Consider the following 8,137-nt stretch of genomic DNA (forward strand, 5'->3'; position numbering starts at 1 on the left):
TATTTATAAAATAAGTACATGTATGTAGTATAAGAATAATCATAAGTAGCTTAACACAATGATATTTAAATTTTATTTTACTTACTCTCCTACATGCCTTAAGTTCAGATAGCTTTGTGTATTTATTCAGAATTATTGATTATATTAAATTTCAAAAGAATTATAAAGGTATATGTAAGGTAATTCATTAATAAAACCATTATATAATTTTTCCTGAACTTTGGCAGACAGGGTATATGAGGATATTGTCACAGGGTTTGAGGGAAGCACATCTCACACGCCTCACACGTGAGAACCCAGTCATCGCATTTATGAACTACAAAAGAATCAGCACTTTAAAATTAGTAATTTGTGAATTTTTCTCATTCCAAGTAAATAGTTGTTTACATACCCAATTTTTAATCTTTTTTTGTTTTACTTTTTATTTCTTTTTTAAATTTTGGGTGTTTTTTTTTTCTCTTTTCCTACACACCAATTTTTAATTCCTAACTTTGCATGCTTTTTCTTAAAGAGAGCCTCTGCCAAATTGTGTAAGCTCCTACACAATGCGTAACTACCTCTGGTGATCAGGCAACAGTCACAATCGCTCAAGACTGCAAATGATATTTACCAATTTGTCTGGTTACTTTGGAAGTTCTTTCAATGTCCGGCTTTAAAAGGGCGAGAATATTAAGCAAGGAGAATTGAAGCTGCTTTACTGAATACCTACATAGTTCGTTAAGTGAACATAACCTAATGTTAAAGTAGAACGCTTCTCACCTCAGTTTCTCTGGAGGGTCTGATATTGTGGCTCTCAGGTACCAATGTGTGCATGAGACAGAACACTGTAAGAGGAATCTAAAACAAAATGAACCCTGATGTTTGGGTTTGGTTTCGACATTTAAGGCCATTTATCCAAGGACTTCTTTCTCTCTTCAAGAATATAAAAAGATTTTTGGAGAGTAAGAAGAAAAAAGAAAGATTCTAGTGAGAAGGGTTTTTGGAGAAGTTTTTGCTGTAAGCCTAAAAGTCCTGTATCTCGAGAGAAAATAAGGGATGAGGGGACACCTGAGCCTCCCTCAAGTTTTGAGGGACTTCAGCACCGCCATTCTGAGAACCTAATATGTGTCACCTGAAGTTCGAAAGACAGTGAGCTGAGAGCTGATTTCTGCCCCAGAAAATCTGCAGAGTAAGAGGGAAGCTGGCCATTTGTGTTGAGGATGACGAAGCCAAAGCAAGTAGCTGCAATGTCTGGGAAATTCCCACCACCTCAAGCCCCTGCAGTGGAAGGACAAGGCATGTTCCCTCAATGTAGGACACGATAGAGGACCAGCGATCCTGAGGCTGTGTTAGGATCTACCAGAGAGGACCTCCTAGAAGGGGCAATGGGACTCCATGGTGTATGGGGGTGGATTCTCTAAAGTGGGAGTTGCCAGCAGAAAAAGGGACATCAACACAGCTCCACAGATCCCACAGAGGGGGTACCCCCCAAAAGAGTGCTCAAGAGAATATCAACCTTAAACATCAGCCACATTCGCAAAAAGCCAAATAATGGCAGAGTTGAGTAAGAAAATTCCCTTCTACTATTTTTGATTCCTCTCTTTATGTCCCAACCCTAGAGGCAAGTCTAATGAGGAAGAAGGAGCAGGAACAGAGAAATGAAGATCAAGCCTTCCTCTCTCGCTGCAGGTAGCCAGCTCACACTGAGCTGCCCAAGAAAGGGAGACCATTCAACACTAAATAAAATTTAGGGTTTTAGGTTTTTCCAGGGCTAGGTATTTTAATGTGTGTATTTAGGCTGTGTTTGTGACTTAAAATGACCACAGGACAGACTGTAAATTACCTTGGGGTGAATTGTATTCCTCCAAGGCAGGGAAAGATTGCCATATGAAATCAGCTTTATAGGATCAAGAACAAAAGTCAATTTGTGTTTTTATCACATTCCACATGTCAAATTTGTTACATTAAGAAGAACCTATTAGAAAGCTATAAATAAAATGTTAATAATGGTATTGTTCTTATACCATTTTCTGATCCTTTTTCATTGGGCTTTAGTGGAATCCATATTCCTAAGTGGCCAGATTCATGTCTCTGCCTTGATATTAATCTGAGTCATTCATTCATTAATTAACCCAACAAGTATTTATTGAGATCTGACGAGTTTAGCTTCCTAAGCTCTACTTTGGACATGTCCAACACCCCTACTCAAGAATCTTCTGTGACTCCCCACTGTTTACAACAGACAGGAATATCAGTAGGGTAAGGCTTTACCTCACCTCCTCCCTCTCTCACTGTGTCTTCCGATACATGCCTTAGGGACTGGGGTGTGCCCTTACCTCCCCTTTCAAGAGCCCCGCCTCAGTGCTGCCCTAAAAGCCGCTATGATGTGTCAGAGGATTCATTTAATTTGCTCTTAGCAGAGCCCCTATCCTTTGCCCACCTAAATCACTTAGATAAAAAGGGAATTGAATTATATTTCATTTAGATTCAACTTACATTTTCTTTCTTTTTTTTTTTTTTTATTAAGCCAGGAATTTGATATCCTCTCTTGGCAGAAGCCCAGCAGTAATCACTTTAGTCCAGATCCTTTCTCTAATGCTGTATCCTGGGGAAGGAAAGCTTATGGGGATTTCATGAGTGGTCCTGGTGAAATGACAGTTTATTTATCTCCAGGGGCTCTTTAGTCTCCGCCTCTTGCACCTGGCCCTGACAGAAGGTTTGGAGGCTTTGGGGTCAAAGCAGTTTGGTTGGGAGAAGAAGGACAGGAACAGCAGTTATAAATGTCTGACTGCAGCCCACTTGTAAGAGATCTTTGCAGTTCATACAAATGAAGTGGACTGAAATGCACTATTCTAGAACAATATGCCTCCCTAGCGTCTCCCCTGCAGCCTCCATGTACCCTGTTTGGGAGAGTATTAAAATGAATTTTTGGCTAGGAACGGCAGCTCACGCCTGTAATCCCAGCACTTTGGGAGGCCGAGGTGGGTGGATCACTTGAAGTCAGAAGTTCAAGACCAGCCTGGTCAACACAGTGAAAACCCATCTCTACTAAAATTACAAAAATTAGCTGGGCATAGTGGCACATGCCTGTAATCCCAGCTGCTGAGGAGGCTGAGGCACGAGAATACTTGAACCTGGGAGGCAGAGGTTGTGGTGAGCCAAGATCAGTCGCTGTACTCCAGCCTGGGCCACAAGAGCCAGACTCTATCTCAAAAAAAACAAACAAAAGAAAAAGAACTTTTGACTTAAGTGTGATTATCCTGTTTCAGCTTATTGTACATCCAAAATACAAGTACTGGAAGATAAGATTAACACTTACATTCTGTGCTCTTTTAAAATTTTTTTTTTTATTCTGTTGTAGGTACTTCATATATGTGACATCATATCATATACGTCCTTCTGTGTCTGACTTGTTTCCCAAGCATGCTTTGACGTTTCATCCATGTTGTAGCATATATCAAAATTTTATTCCTTTTTATGGATGAATAATATTTGCGTGCGTGTGTGTGTGTGTGTGTGTGTGTGTACAAACCAGGTTTTGTTTATCCATTCATCTGTTGATGGACACTTGGGTTGTTTATACCTTTTGACATTTGTGAGGAACATCTGTTCTTTACCTTCCCAAGCTCTAAATTTAGATAGATAGATAAATTTCTGTTGGAATTTCAGATAGATAGATAGATGATAGATAGATAGATAGATAGATAGATAGATAGATAGATAGATAGATAGGTTTTCATAGCTGGATTTCTGCTTTTGATTCTTTTGGGTATATACCTGAAGTAGAATTACTCGATTATATGGTAGTTTTATGTTTAACCTTTTGAGAAATTGTCGAATTGTTTTCCATAGTGTCTGTGCTGTTCTACATTCTCACCAGCAATGTGCAGGGCTCCAACTGCTACACATCCTCACCAACAACTGTTATTCTCCATTTCGTTTTGTCTTTTAATTATAGCCATGCTAGCAGGTGTGAGTTGGTGCTCGTTGCAATTTATATTTGCATTTCCCTAATGACTGATGATGCTAATCATCTTTTTATGGGTTTATGGGCCATTCGTATATCTTCTTTGGAGAAATTTCTATTCAAGTCTTTGCCCATTTTTGAATTGGGTTTTATTTTTGGCTTTTAGGTGTTCATTATATATTCCAAATATTAATACTTTATCAGTGCTTTGCAAATATTTTCCCCCACCTAGTACGTTGTATTTTTGCTTTTAAAGTATCCTTTGATACACACAAGAAAAATTGTATCCTTTGATTCACAAAGACTTTTGATGAAGTCCAGTTTATCTATTTACTTTTGCTTCCTGTATTCCCATATTTGATTTCAAACTGCATGACACATGAATTCTGTTTAAATGTCTCACAAAAAGCATCCTAGCAGTCTGGGAAACAAAGGAAGACCCCATCTTTATAAAAAATTTAAAAATTAGCTGGGTGTGGTCCTAGCTACATGAGAGTCCGAGGCAGGAGGATCAGTTAAGCCTGGGAAGCCGAGGCTGCAGTGAACTGTGCCTGCACCACTGCACACCAGCCTGAGCCATAGAGTCAGACCCTTCCTAAAAAAAAAAAAAAAAAAAAAAAAAAAAATGCATCTTAGGCATCTTGATTTAATTTTCTGCTCTGTGTCTGTCATCACATAAAAGATTGTCCAAACAGCAGAATTTGTGTGGAGTGGAGTGCTCTTTTATATGTGAAAATCTCAGACTAAATAGCTTTATTTACAATAGCCCAAAATTGTAAATAACCCAAATGTTCCTCAGTAATAGAATGGATAAACAAACAATGGAATATTGAAACAGTGGAACAATTAAAAACAATGAAAAAGAATGCAGCCCTACTTTAGGTACAAACATGGATTAATCTCACTGACAGATTGATAAGGAAAGAGGCCAGACACAAAACTACACAGTTTCTTTCCTTTTATTATGAAGTTAGAGAGCAGGCAACACGAATCTATGATTATAGAAGTCAGGTCTGTGGTTACATGAAGTGGGATATTGAGAAGAGACATATGAGAGAAAAGGAAGCCTTCTGAGCTGTTGGAAATAATCTTGATCTAGGCAGTGGCTACATGGGTGGGTGGGGATGTGGTGTGTGTGTGCGTAAATTCAAGTTTACACAGGATTTGTACACTTTACTGTTTATATATTATACCTCAGTTTAAAGCATTTTTAAATCTCTGGCTAATGGTGAGGTTCACAGAGTTCATGCTAGTATATCACGATGTGATTTTTCTCGTCAGAATATAGTCTGCCTTCTTTGGGAAGTTTTCAAATGATAACTGAGTTTAATCAATTACCAGCGAACAGAACTCTTTAAAAGTCACAGATTCTTGGAAATTTGCTTGTCGAAGGAAGAGCTTCCTTGAGAACTAGTTAGAAGAGTAGTAAATCATTCATTTCTGTATCATTGTTTATTCACAGAATAAAAATAGATTGCCTGGAAAAACTCAGCAAGTAATGAAGTAGGATGCTTTGATTGCTGTAGTATTTGAAACTATATCCTGATGGTTGTGCAAAAATTAGAGTTATGCTAAGATATTTTAGATACCAGGAAAAGGGATTGAAAAGGATTATGAGCATTCAAGCAGACTTTTTTAAAAATTCAAGTATAAGTTCAAGTATGTGTTGTTTTGACACAGACTCAGAAGTGAAATTGGGAAGGCACAAAGTGATAGCATTGGGCTTCAGTTTGTTCGCTGACTATTTCCTCAGTAAAGAATTGAAGTTGTGGAAATGATCTTTGCCATATAGGATATTTGAAGCAAATATAGGTGGAGACCGAGGTGGCCAGAAATATCAATCGTCACTCTAGATCAAAGGAGCAGGGAGATGGTTAGCCCCTGGGCTTCAGTGTGAGTGGGAAGATCAGGCAATTCTGGATGAGATTATCACACCTTAGAATATTAGGCTAATATTCAAAATTAAATTTATAAAATGGCCCACCAAAAACAGGATGAAATACAGTAAAGATGGGGGGTTGCATGTTTGGCTCAATTCATCTTGGGTCCTGAGACAAGATGGGAAATTAATCCCTAAGTAAAAGTGCAGTAGAAAAAGCAGTAAGGCTTTCTAAGTGGAAAAGCATGCCTGAGCAATGTGTGCTTTTTCAAAAGTTTTCAAAATACTGCAATACTTTAACAGAAGTATGGCAAAGAAAAATGTATGGTATCCAAGAGTCAAAAGTAATACTCCACGAGCATATATATCATGTTTTCCACACAGAGTAGACGGATATTTTCTTCTTAGAAGCATTAATTTTTAATGGCATAAGAAATTCAACTTTTATTAAGCGAGCAGTATGCAATAGATGTGGAAGTCCTGCAGCACTGTGCTGTGATTTGAATACGGTCTACATTTCAGGAAAGAGCCCCCATCCCATATTTTTTAAATGAATTATTTAAAAATCAGAAATTAACCTTCTTTAACAAAAAATGACAGAAGTAACTGCATATGTATTTCCACAGATGTGATTTCTAGTGTCATTATAAAGGGATCTGAATAGGTGCTAACCTCAACATAGGGATCAAAACACAACTGAGCTTTCATACCACGAAGACATTCCAGTGTGTTGACTGTTTTGAACTGAACAAGCTGTAAAGGTTATAAAGTGTCTATCTGCCTCAAAAAGATCATGAAAAGTACGATTGGCTCCACCTGTCCTTGACAGCTTATGCATTATATGATTTTTTATTCCAGCATTCAATGATGTTAAGTGTCTCACACACAGAAATGACTATTCATAGTGCTCATACAACCAACAGATGGCAGAATTGGCTATGTTGTTATTCTATGATTAATACAACTTTAGATCTATATCAAGCAGATCTATATCAAGGATGGTTTGTTTGTTTGTTCATTTGTTTGTTTGTTTTTTGAGACAGGATCTCACTCTGTCACCCAGGCTGGAGTGCAGTGGTGCCATCACGCCTCACTGCAGACTCGACCTCCTGTGCTCAAGCAATCCTTCCACCTCAGCCTCCTGAACACATGCCACCACACCCAGCTATTTTTTTTTTTTTTTTTTGTAGAGATGGGGCCTCACTATGTTGCCCAGGCTGGTCTTTAACTCCTAGCCCTAAGGGATCCTTTGACGTCAACCTCCCAAAGTGCTGGAATTACAGGCATGAGCCACCTTGCCAGGCCAGATTTTTTTCTTAAAATTGTTGTGGCCGAGGGCTATGGTACATGCCTGTAGTTCTAGTTATTCAGGAGGCTAAGGTGGGAGAATTGCATGAGCCCAGGAGTTTGAGACCAGCCTGGGCAATATGGCAAGACTCCAACTCTAAAATTACATGTAATAATAAAGATGGTTGTGTACCTCCCTAGGAATTGGAATATCTTACACATACACATCCATATATTCTTCCTCCTTCCCATTTCAAAGTATGTTTCTGAGCCTTTTTCCCCAAAACCTACCAAAAGAAAGGACCTCACCTTCTACTGTTACTGAATAACAACACAATCAGTTCAAGAAAGGGTGGAGTTCATGAGCTGTTATTTTTTCTCACAGCGCATCTGACACCAAATGAGATTTTTTTCCTCCCACCAACCAATTCTCCAACTCTCCAGACAACAACTGGATGTTGTACAATTCAATTCAATTATCTCAGTAACTACCCAGAGTTGGGGTCAGATCCTACAAGTGAAAGGGCTCAGTTTCACAAAACTATCCCCACTTCAGACTTCAGACCCCAATCACAAGTTTAGGAGATCTGGGTTTCTGACCCACCAGCTACAAATCAAGGGTTCCCGCAACCCCCTCCTCGTGTTCAATAACATGCTAGATCAGCTCACAGAACTTAAGACAACACTTTACATATTATTACCAGTTTATTATAAACTCAGTAACAGCCAAACTCAGAAACAGCCAAATGGAAAAGATGTATAAGGGGAGGTGTGGGGCCGTGTGTGGAGTTTCCTCTGGCACCCTCCCAGAACGTTGATGTGGTCACCAAGCTGGGAGCTCTCTGAACCTCAGCATTTAGGGGTTCTTATGGAGCTTACATCATGCAGGCATGATTGATTAGTAACTGAAGCCCTAGCTCCTCTCCCTTGGATGGGACTGAAAGTTCCAAGTTTCTCATCAAGACTTGGTCTTCCTGAAAACCAACCACCATCCTGAAGTTATAAAGGAGCCCAGCAAGATTTGC

At 39.0% G+C, this 8,137-nt stretch overlaps 1 non-coding gene across 1 annotated transcript; it reads right to left on the reverse strand.

Annotated features, from left to right (window-relative positions):
• Nucleotides 1–221: 221 nt before the first annotated feature.
• On the reverse strand, nt 222–328 carry LOC120366261 (small nucleolar RNA U13). The gene has a single exon (XR_005580991.1). It is a non-coding gene; the product is annotated as a small nucleolar RNA U13 (small nucleolar RNA).
• Nucleotides 329–8,137: the final 7,809 nt, after the last annotated feature.

This window comes from Saimiri boliviensis, chromosome 11 (genome assembly GCF_048565385.1).
Source record: "Saimiri boliviensis isolate mSaiBol1 chromosome 11, mSaiBol1.pri, whole genome shotgun sequence".
Taxonomy (NCBI): Eukaryota; Metazoa; Chordata; class Mammalia; order Primates; family Cebidae; genus Saimiri; species Saimiri boliviensis.